Source organism: Mchenga conophoros, linkage group LG22 (genome assembly GCF_057382185.1).
Source record: "Mchenga conophoros isolate Kocher_MC1m ecotype Shallow Benthic linkage group LG22, M_conophoros_male_GT1.1, whole genome shotgun sequence".
NCBI classification, from domain to species: Eukaryota; Metazoa; Chordata; class Actinopteri; order Cichliformes; family Cichlidae; genus Mchenga; species Mchenga conophoros.
In genome coordinates, this window is record NC_140546.1 from 6,661,084 (window position 1) to 6,678,987 (window position 17,904).

Sequence of the window (17,904 nt, forward strand, 5' to 3'; positions counted from 1 at the left end):
GACACCCCATGACACAGGTAGTGGAGCCTTTTGTCTTTTCTCCACTGTAAGAGAAAGCAAGAGAGTGTGAAACTTTCTTTGGGGAGAAAGATCAAAGGTGTGAAAACAGCTGTGTACTGCCTTTTGTTCCTGTAAGAGGTATTTAACCCAGGGTCATGCTGGGCTCAGTAGAGACTCTGCCGATTGACTACCCTACAATGATGGCTGCTCTCACTAAGCTTGGGTTTTTGTGTTTTTTGATTAAAGGATGTTAGCTACCGTTCTCCATTTGTCTGCAGGCTTTATTAAATGGAAAACTTTCACAACACCAGTATGAAGAGTTAGACAGCACCAGGCCCTGACATGATTTACACCTGCTGGCTGACAAAGCTTACTGCACTCCATGAGTGTCTGCCAGGACAAATGAGACTATTAGTCAATGAGAGATACAAAGAATGGCCATTGAACTGAAAGTCGGACATTCTTGATCCCAAAGGACCCTCAGAGACCAGTCCCATCCAACTACTGGTCAATAAGCTGGCTCAGTACCACATGGAAGCTCCTATCAGGCATTATAGTTGCTCAATACATGAGTGAGGCACAGAAAGGAATTGGCAAGAATACCAAATGAGTGAAACATGAGCAAGCACTGGCCACTGGTCGCCAGACACTGCAAAAGTGCAGTGAAAGCCAAAAATTCAGTGTTCCACAAATGGATCCTAGAATGCCTTAAAATATACAAGATCAACAGGACCCTTAGAGCCTTCATCAGGAATTCAATGGGGATGTAACAAACAACACTAGAAACCAACTTCAAGCCAACAGCACAAATCTCCATCAAGTCGCTACCAAGGAGATCCTCTGTCCCCACTGCTGTTCTCCTTAGGACTGAACCGCCTCAGTGAGATCCTCGACAAGACTGTGGAGCATTCGTCAGCCGCCAACTCTACATGAATGACATCAAGCTGTATGTCAGTGAGAGATTGAAATATCATTTACTGATCCACAGCACAAGGATATACAGTAATGACATCAGAATGTCATCTGGACTCGAGTGTAGTCGGATGGTAAGAAAGAGAGGTAAGGTAGTCAGAACCGTGGGATTGCACTACCAGAAGCCAATATTGTAGACACTGAGGACAGCTACAATTACCTGGGAAGCCCACAGACAAATGGGAACCAAAGAGAGGCCAGAAAGTCACAGCCACGAAAAACCTGGCTTGCTACCAACCTCAGAGTCAGCTGAATTTCCGTGCCGTCTCTGCTCTTCATCCCATGTTCTTATGGCTTCAGGTTTGGCCTTTAGTTTTCCCCAGTTTAGGTTATGCTTTAGTTCTGTCCTCGCCATCTTTGCTTTTGTTGTTTTCACCTCATATAATAAAGCTCGCTCGCATCGCATTTTCGGTCCTTTCTGAGAACTCCACATGACTGCTGCTGCATATTCCGCTGTGTGCGCATTTTCTGAGGAGCTCTGGGAGGATTTAATTGACTCGATTTCGAGGGGGATTAACCTGTGGCTCTCCTGGCTACTGGATTCATGTCACCTACTCCCACAGGACTTCCTCCTCAACACACTTGACCTGCACCCCCCCAGCCGCTACCGCTTTCCTAAGCAGAAAGATGAACCCATTAAGAAAGTGTTGGTTCCTCTAAAGCTGTTCAGAGACAGTTACTCTCTCCAGGGCCCCCAGAGGCTGAGTTTCAGCGCTCAGCCGACTCTGGTCCCCTGGAGGCTAAGAAGTCAGCTGAGGACTGCACCCTGCCGCCACTGACTGAGCAGAGCCAATGAGCTGCGCAGTTCCAGCCTGTTTCGTGTCTCCTGAACGGTGTTGCCACCACTACCTTCCGTGCGGTTGGCCTTTGGATTTGTTTCGCCTGTGTCGCCACCACTGCCTTCTGCGCGGTTGGACTCCGGATTTGCTTTGCCCACACCGCCACTGCCTTCTGCATGGTCAGCCGCAAGAACTGTGTCTACGCCATTGCTGCTTTCTGCATGGGTGCTCCCCTGTTCTTTTAAGTCGCCGCCACTTCCTACGTGGCCGGCCCCCTGAACTGTTTCATCCTGGACTTCTGTGCTATCGGTCCCCAAGTCAGCCTCCTGACCTAGGTGCTGAACTGTTTCGCAAGCTCCAGTGTGTGTGTGTTATGGACGTTTTGTTTTGATCTCCTGGGGTTCTGTCTTGGTTCTGCTCCTGTTTTACTTTGAAGGTCTGTGTCTCTCGTGTCGAATTAGGTTCAGCTGTGTCCTCCTCCGGTGTGTCACTCCCTTGTTACCTTGTGTGTATTTATAGTGTGTGTCTGCCTGTGTTCATGGTCACTCTGTGTAACTTGGTGTTTCTCTATGTCTCTCTGCCCTAAATTCTCTGTGCCGTTTCTGCTCTTCATCCTGTGTTCTTATGGTTTCAGGTTTGGTCATTAGTTTTTCCCAGTTTAGGTTATGTTTTAATTCTGTCCCCGCCATCCTCACTTTTGTATAAAGCCTGCTCGCATCACAACCAGTGCTTGCAATTTGGGTCCTTTATCACAACACCACACAACTGCTGCAGCAGCTGTGACACACGTGCGCCCTAGGGTGGTCAAAAATGGCAGAGCTAAGATTCTTTGGGTCTTCCAGATACATACAGACAAACTGGTGATGGCTAACCAACTGGACATAGTAGTGGTGGACAAGCAGAGGAAGATGGTCATAGTGAAAGGGGCAGCTACACCGAATGACAGCAATATGAAGAAGGAACATTAGAGGATGGAGTACCAAGGGCTGAAAGAAGAAATCGAGAAGATGTGGAGGGTGTGTGTGTGTGTGTGTGTGTGTGTGTGTGTGTGTGTGTGTGTGTGGTGATAGCTAACATTATTATAATTTCAGCACCTTTTAATCTTTCTAACATCGCAAGTGCAGCACAGGCTGAAGACATTGACTTGTGACATGTTATCTCTACAGTCACCTCTATTATGCTATGTTAGGAATGGGCTCACGTAATCTGATCAGTGTTTTTTAAATTAACTGCTCTTACTCCAGTTGGTCTTGATCAATGCTTTGTCTAACACTGTGACAATGGCACTGCTTGGATCAGAAAGCTGAAACACACATTCGTATCTTCGCCAGTCATCAGTTGTGACTGATAAAACATTCAGACTGACGGTCATCTGGAAGGTCTCATCATAGTTGGGGAGTACATCTGTGTGGTACACATTTTCATGAATCTCATTTCCATCTTTCCTCCAGAACATCATGGCTCTGCCAGGATAGAAACCTGTAGCATGGCATGTGACTGGAGAGGAGGGAGTCTTCTGGAGAAGAGACACTGATGGAAGAACTGGAGAGAAGGAAGGCGGGAGAGAGATGAATGGAGAGGACAGGAGGAGTAAGAATGGATGGAAGAAATAGAAAAAAATGATCAACAAATTCACACTAAATTAATAACAGAGAAATTTAATAAGTTAATATGATGAAAAAATAAATATATGACTGGAGAAGCAAGTGTTGTGTACATCATAGATGAAAACCATCACAGTAGCAGCACAAAAGTAAATTCAAACTGTCAGTCCAAACAAAGCAAACCATTTGAGCCGAAAAGTCATCAGCTTTCATTAAGACTGTAATTTGGCACACCTTAAGATAAATGTAACCCCAAGGACACTGAAATGTGGTGACTAAGTACCAGTGTTGGGAAGTAACAGAATACATGTACCGGCGTTATGTATTTAAAAAAACAAAATATGAGTATCTATATTTTGTCACAGTTACTGTTTAAAAAGGTGGTAATCAGAATACAGTTACTTTGTTGAAATAAAAGAGTTGTTGAAAAGTTGATATGTATGATAACATGGCGGTCTTTCCTGTTTCATATGTTAGGCCAGAGGTTCCTAAAGTGTGGGGCCCGCCCCCTAGGCGGGGCACAGAGCCATTGCAGGGGTGCGAGGTATGAAAAGAAAAGAAAAAGAAAGAAATGCTTGGACACTGGTAGCATAATGGACAGGTTTTTGGCGGGGCTCCCACACAAACGCAAAGCAGGAGATGAAACATCGCCAAAGACTAGAAAACATGGTGAAGCCTTTGGCTTCACCTGCACAACTGCCAAGGTAGGTCTCTGCGACAGAATTAGTTTTCCCTGCGTGGGGAGCGTGCGCTGGGCTCTCCAAATCATGGACAAACAGAATCCCACATTTTTGATTTTTAGTTCAACAACACTTCTTGTAATGTCTAACTACTCCTGACATTTTGGACATGATAGCTCTTTATACAGTAAAGTTATAGTGGGATACAAATAATATCAGGCTGATCCTGCCGAAATTTGTTCCCCCAGTCCAAATCACAGACAAACAGTATCCCACAGTTGTTTATGTTTTTAAACCCATTTTGCACAGAGAGGCATTTTTAAAAAATGTATTGATAGCAATGTTGAATATTATTACACAGGAAAAACAACAACTACAATAATAATAATAATAACATAATTACACGGTGACTCCTCTGCTTTTCTAAATGGAGGGACAATAACTGTGTGTGTATATGTAAACTGAGATTTTTCTTGTAAAAACAAAAGGGGGCCCAGCAAAAAAAGCTTGGGAACCACTGTGCACTATGCTCTCTCTATTTTTTGGTAATTCCACGCCGGCGGAAACCCAAACAAAACATGCATTAAGAGGCTCTAATGCTTGTGTCTCAATCTCGCGGCCCATGTCACCCCTACTTGCGGCCCGCATAATGATGTGAAGAAATATTTTTAAAAATTACTATTCAAAAAATAATTTACTGTCAAGGCAATAGGCAGAGTGTTTCAGGCATATCCCTGAAGAATGTAGCCTCATGGGCGGTGTAGTCCGTGCTGCAGGGAGAATGGACTGCCATACCTGTTATGTGTCTGTGAGTGCGAGGGAGGGAGAAAAAGGAGAGTCGAAAGGTACGAGTTGTCACCGACCAGAAACGGGAGATGGAAGCATGTAAATATAATAATAACCTCTGCAGCCAAAAAGAGTGCCTGACGAGCCCAGTTGTAAGTAAGCTATTAAGACTCGTGTTTTCCTCTGAAACAATAAGTTCCGTTGGAGTAGCCTTTCAACGCCTCTCTCTGTCTCTTGCTAGCAAAGTTGACCCAGACAACAAAGTAAAGCTAGTTTTCGGCTACGAGCCCGACATGGAGCCCGACATATTAGCCAGAGGTCCCTTTACTACGGTTCGGAGCCGTGGACCTCTTTTATATACGCGCGGAATAGTTTTCTATACGAGATTGCTGCAAAAAGTGCAGCTCTATATGTTTTATTCGTCTGTTGTTGCAAGCACCATCTTCTTTGCTGTGGTATGCAGGGGTGCATGCATCAAAACAAAGTATATATACGTATATATATATTTACGCATGTATATATACATGTATATATGTGTGTGTGTGTGTGTGTGTGTGTGTGTGTGTTGCAACATGGCAAATTGAACCTCCCCCACCCTAATTCAGATCTGGCGTTTGGAACTATTTTGGTCTTCATGTGAAGCATGACCCTGAAGGTAAGCGCGTCATGGACAAAAGTAAAACAGTATGTCGGATGTGCCATGCAATGCTCAATTACATTGGTGGGAACTAGTGCGTTAGTGCAGTTTTCTCGTTAACGTATTGATGCCGTCCAGCCCCACACACGGGGCGATCCGCAGTAGCTCGTTAACAGAGATTTGCCGTGTTGTGGCGTTAACGTCATTTCAACGAGATTAATGCTGACAGCACTAGTGGAAACACGATGAATATGACTGCACATTTACTCCGACATCATCTTAGTGCAAAGACAAGTGGAAGCAGACAAAAACTACAAGCACGCATGCTACAAACTTTACCTGAGTCATTTAGACAGCCGTTAGCACACGATTCTCCTTATGGGGACCTGATATGTTTAATATGCTGCTGAGAATATAGTCCAGAAGAAGAGTGTAGTATAGCTATATTTTGGAAAGAGCCATAGAGGAAAGGAAGAGAGGACAGGAGAAGAGGAGAAGAGAGGAAAGAAAAGGGGGGGGGGGGCATGAAAATGAGAACAGCAGGTATTGGAGAAGGGGAATTTTTATAGCCTAAGGCCAGGGGACTGGACTGAAGGGGACTGGCAACGGCTCTCGGGCCGGGCAGATGCCCCAAAGAAGGCATCCCCTACAGGAGTGAAGACTGGGCATTACGGAGGTCTTGGAGATTGTTGTGAATGTATAACAGGTAGGCTTGTGATGACTATCGACCCAGGAGCTTGATTAAGTGGTCTGGGATTCCTTTACAGGAGGGAGAAGTTGCGGCGCCGATGCGGACGTAATGGCCAGAGAAGAGATTTGGAGGAATCCCGGAAGACGAGAGCACTTGGCGAAAGTGTGAGAGGAACCATGTCCTGGTTGGGGCGTGGCCAGATTCGGTGATGAACGGAGGAGGATCTGAAGGTAAGGCGTGCTGAGATTTTTTGAGGTCGAGGTAATGGGTTAGTGATTCGAAAGGACTTAAAGGTGAGTTTATTTTGAAGTAGTATATAGGCGTGGGGCTGCCCGATTGACTGGTTTTGCTTCATTTGAGGGTGAAAATGAGGCAGTCTTTGGAGACTGGGTGGATGTCACTCGAGCATGGGTGAAGAGTCGGATGGAACTTCGAAGATGAGGAGGTGAACTCGGAACAGCATAAGAAGCCGAAGAAGGTGAGCAGGAACATGGCTTTGAGTGTGTGTGCCAGGAAGTAGTCGCTATACTTCAGCCGGAGGATAGAGATGCAGCGATGTAGAAGATCTGAAGATAGGGGTAAGCAGTGTAGGGTCGCGGCAGGTGACTGACGCTGGACACCTTTGATAAATAGTGATATCTGAGATGACATAGTGGTTGGGCATGGTGAACCTGTGAGCAGTTTGGCAAAGGACTTGATGCCGCTGAGGTATGACTTTATGGTGGGAATTTTGATGCTCAGGAAGCGGAAGGCATGAAATATGAAGCTGGAAACTGTTGCGATGTCGAATGACGGGAAGGGCGGGTTGAAGTTATGATGGAATGAACGGAACGTGTTCCAAGCGGTCCAATAGGAGGACAATGTGCTTGCTGCAAGGCTATTTATAATTGCTTCTTGGGAGATGCTGAGGAGTTCTACGATGCTGGGGTTTAGCTGTTGAACGTCGTGGCTGAAAATGGAGGAACTGGGGTCGGAGCTGCCTCTGCGTGGGGTGCCAAGCCTCTGAATGTCTTCGGCTGTGACAGCCCCCAAAGCCGGCAGAAGGAGCGGCACCTGTGAAGAGCTGAACGCCATCAGGGTGGGACAGCTGATCATCGTAGAAGAAAGTGATGCCGTTCCAATTAGCGAGCAGAAGTTGCCAGAGACGCAGTTTGGCCATGGAAGAGCTATCCAGCATGACGGAGTCAGGGAGTGACGGTTTAGATGCAGCGAATGAAAGCAAGTGAGAGATAAAGGAGTGGCCTTGAGGGATTATGCGCAGAGCGAAGTTTAAGTGTTCCAACAGGGAGAGCAGCTGTCGTTAGGAGCAAGTGGGAGCGAGGAGAAAGTTTTGGAGGAGAAGTGTGATGCGATTGAGCTTTTCGATGGGCAGGGAGGCCTGGAAACGTTCAGTGTCGAGGATTATCCCGGGGAACTCCAGGGATGTTGAAGGTCCCTCTGTTTTCTCTTCTGACAAAGGAATGCCGAGTTCGGAGAAGACTGACCTCAGAGTGGATAACCCGTGAGGTGGTGGTGACGTGGGAGGGGAGATGACTAGGAAGTGAAACAAAAAAGGCAGCTTGTGGTTGTTAGAGAGGATCCAACATAGAGCTTCGTAGAGTGAATCGAAGAGCTTGGGGCTGCTTTTGCAGCCGAAGGTCAGCCTGACGGAGAAATAATAGGCATCCCTATTGTGCCAGAAGTCGGTGTGACTCGGCAAGACCTTAAAGGCACTTGTGATGTCAGCTTTAGAAAGCCATGCGCCTCTGTGAGAGAAATGGCATGTTTCACTGTTGAGTATTTGAGAGAGTAGTCATCACTGGGAATGAGGCTATTTATGCTTGGAATCTGACTGCAGTGGGGAGCAGAAAGATCGATGATGATGCGCTTTTTGCCTGAATATTTCCTGGTGGCGATGCCCAGAGGGTTGATACGAAAGAGGGGGAAGGGAGGTTCGGGGAAGAGTCCGATCATGAAACCCTCCCTGACTTCCTTGGCGAGCAGGGTGTCGACGGTTTCTGGGTCTTGGAATGCTGACTGCACGTTTTTGCAAGTGCAAGAAACCGATGGCTGGGTGACGATCCCTGGGTGGAAGCCTTCTGAGAAACCTTTTACTAAGAAGTTGACGAAGTCTGGGTTAGGGTAATTTTTTAAGGTGTCTTCTAGTGCCAGAATGTGGATGGGTGTGGAGGCTGACAGAGCTAGTCATGGCTTGGTGGGGTTGTGGGGGCATGCGGGGCGGGAATGGCCGCCATCGCAAAAGGAACAGCAGTGAAGATAGCAGCACTGAGACAAGGAACAGCCGGAGTCATTGAAGTTATTGCAAATGGTATGGCCTCCGAGGTGCATGATGGGCCTGCCATGCCTGTCTGAACCATGAGGCAAAGGCATGCTGGGGGTGGAGATTGTGGGTTTTGAAGGCTCTGGTACAAGGAGCTGGGGTCAAGCGGGAGAGAACGGAAGGACAGCGCAAGGGCTGTGGATCGTTTTGGGCCGGGACTATGCAGGCAGAAGCGGGATGTGACTGGGCGCCAAACGACTTGCAGGAGAGAGAAGAACGGGCGGTGAAGACGTGGCAGTAGATTTCCTGATTGAGACTGCCCCAGAAGGTGTCTTGGTTAAACTGATGAAGGCGAGTAGCTGCCTGAGAAGCAAACTGGATGTAGTACTGATAGAATTCAGTGCCGCCAAATTGTAACGCGAGGTCAAGAATAATGGTCAGATAGGAGTTGAACATTTGTCTTCAGGAGGTAAAAGCGGTGCAGAGGATGTCTCTGTATAACGAGAAGGCTAGAGGAAACTCGACCGGAGTGAGCCCTTTTGACCGAGAAGGGGCCACACCACGTATAATAATGGAACCGTTGTGGCCATCAATCACCTTATGAAGAGCAGGTTGCGTGAGAGGAGGAAGAATGAGCTCAGCTAAATCTATGTATTTACCAGCAATGATGTGTTGGCAAAGGTTAGCAGATACAGAAGTAGGCTTTGGGGCCGGTGGGTTGGGAGGAGGAATTGCCATGGCCAGCGAAAACTGAGCAGTGTTAGCTTGAAGAAATGGAGCCTGGGCAAAAAGGCTAGGCCAGGTGCAGCTCTGAACTTCACCGATGGGAGGAGGAAAGGCTGCTGGGTTGGAGGGATGAACGATTGGACGGCTGGTTGTAGGAATGTTAGCTGAAATACGATGGGAAGAAGCGAAAGTGAGAGGACCTGGCAACCCTGTGCCGAGGTTAGCTGTGGTGTTTAACAGAGGAGGAATGAGGGGCTGAGAACCTAGCATCCCGGTGCTGAGGTTACCTGTAGTGTTTAGCAGAGGAGGAAAAGGTGGCTGAAAACCTGGCATCCCGGTGCCGAGGTTGGTGGCAGAGTTTAGCAATGGAGTAATATGTGGCTCAGGCCTGGCAACTCGGTTCAGAGAGTGTTTGTTGGGGCGAGCAGAACTGGCAACCCTAGACGAGTGTCACGCTGAGAGGGAGGAGCAGTTGAGGAGGGAGCATGCAGTGTCACGACTGGGGCAGCAGTCGTATGAAAGTGAGAAAGGAGGATCCAATAGCAGACAATGGTGGAGGTGCAAGTGGGATTTATTAACAGTGAACAATAACCAAGATGTAGGCAGAACTGAACATAAACCTAAACTGGGAAACCTAACACAAAAAGGAGGATACGGAGCGAGGAGCAGAGAGACACGGGCAAACACGGAAGAATCACTAAGAAACATAGAGGATGAACACAGACGACGCGACGAGGAGCACAGGCAGACACGCAGTCTAAATACACACACCAGGTAATTAGGAAATGGTAAACAGGAGGGGACACAGCTGGAACTACTGAACATAACGAGACACAACCTACAAAGTAAAACAGGAAACACACAGACTGTTTTACAACACAAAACTCGGGACCCGGACAGAGCACAGAGGGAAGACACAGGTAGGGATGATGGCAACACAAAGAACAACTACAAACAGAATAAACTAGAAAACAATAATAATAACACAAAGCGCTGGGTCACCGACCCAGGACCATGACATGCAGAGTGGTGGCGAGCTGCAGCTGTAGCTGGCTGGGTGAGGCTGAAAGGAGCGAGGAAGCGTTGTTAATGGAGGCACTAGCTTCATTTGTGCCCGGAAGAGGATTAACTCTGCGCTGAGATGTTAAGAGGAAACGGAATAATGTAGCCTTGTTATTGGATTTTTTCAGAACTCTCTTTCAGAACTCGTTGGAGACGGTCGACGGTCCAGGCGGAGATCTTCATGGGCAAAGAATCTTTGGGAGACCTCACCGGAGCGTGGGAATGGCGGCGCGTTCTCGGAGTTGAACGCTGAGATCGATCGTGTTTCCAGGAAGCTCCGCTGGGCTGGAGATGCACCGAGATCAGGAGTGGAGCTCTGCCGAGAACTATTACTGGGAGGAGATCGGAGGTTGTAGTTTTGAGGGGAAGGGGAGTGACTGGAGCCGCTGTATTGTTGAATGGAGCGGAGAGAGGAGTTCCGGGGAATGCGAATGGCAGACCTGACGTCTGCGCGGCAAGAGCGGCTGCTGGAAGGCGCACTTGTAATAGGGCACTCCGCGGCAGCTCCACTAGGAAGATCGGTTTGCAGATCCCAAACTGCCAGGGGAAAATCAGGCGGAGAAATAGTGTGGTCCGATGGGCTGAGCGACGGGGAATCCATGGTGATGAGCCGAAGGGTGAGTAGGAATCAAGCTCTTAGAATCTGCGAGGCGTCTGGCGACGAGGGGTGTTCGCATTAAAAAAATGAGAAGAGCGGGTATTGGAGAAGGGGGGTTTTTATGGCCTGAGGCCGGAGGGGGCGTGAAGGAGGAGTGGTCCCGCTCCTGAAATTCAGATGACATCTCCACACACATACATATATATATATATATATATATATATATATATATATATATATATATATATATATATACACACATATATATATATATATATATATATATATATACACACATATATATATATATATATATATATATATATACACACATACATACATACACATATATATATATATATATATATATATATATATATATATATATATATATATACAGATTAAAGAATTTCTAATGTATATATATTTTAAATAGTGCTGTCAGCTTTAATCTCGTTAAAATGGCGTTAACGCCATAACAACATTAACGCATGATTGCATTACCATATTTTCACAACCATAAGGCGCACTTAAAAGTCTTAGATTTTCTTCAAAAAGTACGGCGCGCCCTATAACGCAGTGCGCCCTGTGTATTGTAATGAGGACGTAGTAGAGAACACAATGAGAACGCTAAAGGGTGAAGTGTGGCCGAGTTGGAGGAAAGACTCGAGCGGTGGATCATCGAGCAAAGAACGAGCGGGAGAAGCGTTTCGACGGTCACCATTCGGCTAAAAGCAGTTTCACTTTCACTTTTTATGAAACGGTGCCATTTTTCCATCCGGACCAGGACTACGGTAGCGCAGCAACTTCCAGCGGATTATAAGGAAAAGCTGGCCATCTTCCGCTCCTACTGCAGCAAACACATCGGCGACAAAAACATCCAGCCCAGCCACATCACTAACATGGACGAGGTCCCGCTCACTTTTGACATCCCGGTGAGTCACACTGTGGAGAAGAAGGGGACCAGCACGGTAGCGATACGCACAACGGGGTATGAAAAGTCTTCTTTCACTGTTGTGCTTGGCTGCCATGCTAATGGACAGAAACTGCCGCCTATGGTGATTTTTAAGAGAAAGACTTTGCCTAAAGAGAAGTTTCCAGCAGGAATCATCATTAAGGCAAATGAAAAGGGCTGGATGGATGAGGAAATGATGAAAGAGTGGCTCAGGGAGGTGTATGTAAGGAGACCAGGTGGTTTTTTTCCACGCATCACCATCGCTCTTAATCTGTGACTCTATGCGTGCCCATCTCACAGCCGATGTGAAAAAACTAGTGAAACAAATGAACTGTGAGCTTGCTGTCATTCCGGGAGGCCTGACAAAGGAACTACAACCGCTGGACATCGGTGTGAACTGCCCGTTCAAAGTAAGGCTGCGAGCGGCCTGGGAGCGATGGATGACCGATGGAGACCACAGTTTCACCAAGAGTGGAAGGCAGCGCCGGGCGAGTTACGCCACAATTTGCCAATGGATTGTAGATGCTTGGGCTAACATGTCTGCTGGCACTGTTGTTCGAGCTTTCGCAAAAGCCGGCATCATTTCCGAGGAGCCGCACGGCACGGAAAGTGACTCTGACGGTGAAGAAAGTGAACCTGGAATGTTTGATGGAGATTTAGCGCAGCTGTTCAATTCAGACACAGAGGATGAGGACTTCGATGGGTTTGATTGATGATAAAAAATGTGAGTACCAAACTTTGCTTTGCTCCCGCTTTATTTTTAAATATGCGCACTTGTATGCTTGTGTGTTGTTGATGATGACGATTACCGGTAATAGAAATGTGAGTAAGGTACCGAACCAGGCGCGCCTGGCTGCTGCTAATTTTCAATTATTTGGATTAATTGGATTATTTGGATTCAGGTTTGAATGAACAGGGACATTAACCACTCAGGACCAGATCGATCTCTGCCAGGGATTGATTTGCAACACTTGTCCTCAACATCTGCTATTTCAGCTGAATGTGCTCTGACGTCTTCTTCTCAGTGAGCTGCGCTAGCCTATCTGTTTGAGCTATTTTAGCCTACCTGTCCGTTGTTCCTGCTGGCTCGGCTCCTTTTCCTCCACATAATTGAAGCTTCTCTTTCCACCCAGTCTACGTCCATTCTTGTCCACAGTCTTGTTACCTCCCGTATTGACTACTGCAATTCTCTTCTGCATGGTCTCCCCCAAAAATCCCTCCATAAGCTTCAACTGGTTCAGAACTCTGCTGCTCGCATTTTCACCAGAACCCCCTCCTACCAGCACATCACCCCCTGTTCTTCAGGAACTTCACTGGCTCCCTGTGAAATTCCAGATAATATTCAAACTTCTTCTGCTCACCTTCAAGGCCATTCATAACCTCGCTCCTCCTTACCTTTCTGACCTGTTAACCACTACCTGTTCTGCCCGTTCACTTCGATCTTCTTCTATCCAGCTTGCTGGACCTTCCTTCCGCCTCCCCACCATGGGAAGCAGAGCTTTCAGCTGCTCTGCTCCCTGGCTGTGGAACTCTCTGCCCCCAGAAATAAGAAACATTGGTTCTCTCCCCCAGTTTAAATCCCAACTCAAAACTCATCTCTTCAAATCTGCATATTCATTGTGAATCCACTGTTTGTTAATTTTATCTTGTGCTTTTGTTTTATTGTTCTTATTTTGCCATTGTTTTACTATGTGTTTTATCCTATTGTAAAGTGTCCTTGGGTGACTTGAAAGGCACTCATAAATAAAATTTATTATTATTATTAATATTATTATTATTATTGATCTATTTTTTTTTTTTGCATTTTACCTTTTTGACAAAATAATGCTGCGTAAAATAATTTCTAATCCATCAGTTTAATCAATTAATTTACCTGTTCTTTGCATGGAACTTTTCCCAACGTCCAGATACCACTTTAACCTGTCTGGACAAATCTTAGTGAAGTAGTCTTTTTGGTCATTTCTATCACTTATGAGATTCTCTGTGAATATGACAGCCTCTGGTTTCAGTGGAATCCATGTTAGTCTCTGAAAATCAAATTCAAGAAAGCTTTCTCCATCATATCCATACTGAAGTACACCAGTCACTTCTCCAGTGTTTTCATTCCATTCACAGCCCTCTATCTTCTGTACAATGTGAACTCCTGAAAAGAGAAAGAGAAAACAGATATTGCAATGAACCGGGTTGATATTATTGTGCATACATTGGTATTCTCCGAGATCTGTGTTATGCTTATGCATCAAGTCAGATCATATTTAACATTTTCTTACACCTGATTGATTAAGACTACAAGAAAAAAGGTTTAAAAAGGCAAGAGACAGAAAGTGATTCATTTGAGGGCTATAAACTCTAAGAAGAAGAAAAAGTGCTTGTTCTAACTCAAGATTAAAATTTAAAACTGTAAATGTGTTGTTTAATCAGCTTTTTAAACAGATGTTCACATTAACAATGTTTGAGAATACCAGATCTCACTCAAGAAACTGAAAATTAAGACTTTAGTTGTAAATGAATCAGTTGTCTTCAGATATACAGTATCCTATGGTTTGCAATGATCTAAAATAAGATAAGGAAATACTGTACCTCCAGTTTGGTTGGACTGCCGCTTCAGTATAGAAATAAATTCTGTGAAGAAGTCTGGTAGATTGTAAAAACAGTAATAAGTGTACATTCTCAAGTGCCCATGGTAATTATCTAACGCTTGTTTCACCCAGTCCTGTCTTGGCTGTATTGTTTGGTTGTTGATGTCACAGTAACCAGCCTCAACACCATCAACCTCTGCAAAAGCCGCCAAGTCTGGGATGTTTGGGATCCCAGATGATCCAGTGATGAAATACATCAGTGAGTGTTTGTCTGTGGGCAAACAATGTTTATAATGTTAGTAAATAAGGAAATACAAACATATCATAAACATATCAGAAATGATCACAAATAACCAACCAAGTACAACAGTTACACATATTTTGGACAAGATTATTTGAATCCATAATAAACATTCACGTAATGACTAGTAGAAGAGAAAATGCAATACCATTTTTAATCAAAGATAAATCAAAACATAAGTTTGATCAATATATCAATGAAAAATGCAGTTGAAGTAATGAAAGTTTGTGGTGGTGTGTCTGTACACATAAGCTAGCCTTAACCTTGGCAGTTTTGTGTGCATCTGAAGCAATGCAGGAAGATAAGAACTGTCATGGTCCCTGTGTCTCGCCGGCTGACTCGGTGTCAGGCGACATGTTTCTTTTTGTTTTGGCTCTCTCCCCTCTCTCTCTAATAATGGATTGCATTTATATAGCGCTTTTCTAGGCACCCAAAGTGCTTTACAATTCCACTATTCATTCACTCTCACATTCACACACTGGTGCAGTCAGACCACAGTAGTAGCCACAGCTGCCCAGAAGCGAGGCTGCCATATTGCGCCATCGGCCCCTCTGGCCAACACCAGTAGGCAGTAGGGTAAAGTGTCTTGCCCAAGGACACAACGATCAGGACAGAGAGAGGTGGGGGGATTGAACCTTCCGGTTACAGATGAGCTTCCCAACGGCAGTGTTTATTACGGGTGTCACGGTCTGCGGAGACAGGCCGTGCAGTGGTTTGTGTGATGGACCCAGGTGTGTACACAAGTGAGTAGACGGGAGTGAACTTAACAGAAAGCAAGCCTTTATTATGGCTGAAGACAAAGTGTACAAACAAAGCAGGGATAGCGTGACTAAACTAGACTATAACTAAACTGGGAAAACTAATACTGTGACAAACTAAGAAGACTCAGAGACTATGATAATTACTGCAAAGACTGACCACGAAACCATGGAGGTGAGAACACAGACGACGCGACACTGAACACAGCAAGACTGAGGACTAAATACACACATGAGGTGATCAGGGGAAGTGGAGACACATGAGGACACAGCTGACTAGAATGAAACATAATTACAGCACAAGGGAGAGTAAATCTAAATGCAGAGAACAAAGAACACCAGACTCTTTCAAAGTAAAACAGGAAACACAGAGACATGAAGATAAAACATGACATGAACTTAACATAACCACACGGACATGAAACATGACAGGTAGACGCATGAATCAGGGAGACTGAGTACAGGGGGAGATGACAGAAACAACTAAGAAATAAAGGAGGAAATAAAGGAAATAAAGGACTAAATAGCCACCTAGAAATTAACTACATCAAAAATGGATACAAAAATACATAAAACTCAAACACTGGGTCACACGACCCAGCCAATGACAGCGGGCTCCCACTGCTGGCCCATGCACCTGCTCTTATCACCACACCTGTTGCTCATTCAAGCAGATTGCGACACTTCTTAAGATGGCGGACCTACGCTAGTCTTTGCTGGATCCAAGATCTGAATCTGTGGGTTTTGTTACTTTCTGCTAACCTGACTTTTCTGTGTGTGTAGATCATTCCTGAACATGTTTGGCTTTGTATTGGACAGATGAACGAGAGGAGCGGCTGAGGAGAGGAATTGGATTTTTGTGAAGAAAAAGTGGAACACTTCTTCCCTACTCCTGTTTTGCCACGGACCCTGGATACCCGGACCCCTTTCCCCTGGCACTTTGTACATATTCACTTGTTTTTTTTCACTGTAAATAAATGCACTGTCTTTTGCCCAAGGAATACCTGGTCTGCGCCATTAAAAGAACCTTGTCAAGAAGGTCATCCTTGTCAACTCATCATACACATAATCCCTAATCAGAAAAATAGTATTGTTTTAATTGTTAAACACTGAATATGTGTTTAATTATATATGTCACCGTGTTTGGGCGCAGACCGTGTGGAATGTGAGTGGAGGACCCAGGTCCGGACACAGACAAGGAGACAGAATTAATCCGAACAAAAAGCGAGCTTTATTTGGGCTGCTGACTAGAATGAAAAAACAAGACAACTTGAACAGTGACATAAACTAGACTGAAATCTAAACTGAGAGAAACTACCTAAGATAACTGTGACTTAAACTGTGATAACTATGAATCCACGATGATAACTATAAAGACAATGATAGTTATGAAAACTATGATGAGACCTGGAGGGTGGAAACATGGACAATGTGACAAGAAATGAATGCAAAAACAAGGACTAAGGCTGTGTCCCAATTAAGAGACCGCACGCTTGAAGTACGCGCACTACGTATGGTGCGTACTATAAGTATGAGAAGTGTGGAAGTGAGAGGCTTGTGAAATGGGACGGTTAAGCCTCCGTCGCGCTGTTCAGGTGGCCTAGCAACCATGATACTAACCGCGAGAAACATTACATATAGCATTGTTTGACAGAAATGAAGGAAAAAAATGTTTTGTTGGTCATTCATTTTTGTCATGACATCACTTTGATTAGTTGAGTATCTGAGGCTGAGACCACGGGACTTTAAAACATGATTGCTGGGCTTCATTTCTGTACTGAACAGTCATTTCAAGATTAGTTAGTAAATAACAATTAGCTAATGTTGTTCATGAGACTAAAATCATCTCACTGTGATAATGTAAATATAATATGAACAATATTATATGTATTGTCAGATTATTATGATTATGTTAAAAACACCCAGCACGCCCCTGCAGGCGGTTTATCCTTCAAGCTCGGGTCCTCTACCAGAGGCCTGGGAGCTTGAGGGTCCTGCGCAGTATCTTAGCTGTTCCCAGGACTGCGCTCTTCTGGACAGAGATCTCCGATGTTATTCCCGGGATCTGCTGGAGCCACTCGCCTAGCTTGGGAGTCACCGCACCATGGTGACTCGCACTCAATGATCCTTCTCCTATCGCACTTGGGGCTATGTACCCAATCTCGGGTGGGGGTGATGATATCTCCCCCCTGACCTGGCGTCCTGACTCCTCCTTGCCGTAGCATTTGTGTTGTACCTTGTCAATCTCTAGCTGTGAGAGCAGTCCCTTCTTTCGAATGTTGGAACACTGAGCTACTAGTTGTTTCGCCGTCATTGTGGATGTTGGGTATCGAAGAATCCATAGGTCCCTCATCCTATTCATGTAGCCCCTTCCGCCGGGGTTACTTGTGTAGTAGCATTCCAACAACGCCCTGTTTTCGTCTCTTGCCCACCAATGCCTTCTTGTTCCAGTAGCCCACTTTTCATCAGGGTGCCCTGGTTCCTCCACACGTGACGCGGACCTTGTTGAGCCGGGC

At 45.5% G+C, this 17,904-nt stretch overlaps 1 pseudogene; it reads right to left on the reverse strand.

Moving 5' to 3' along the window:
* LOC146548664 (major histocompatibility complex class I-related protein 1-like) overlaps nt 1-17,904 on the reverse strand; it is a 64,095-nt pseudogene that overhangs the window by 41,461 nt on the left and 4,730 nt on the right.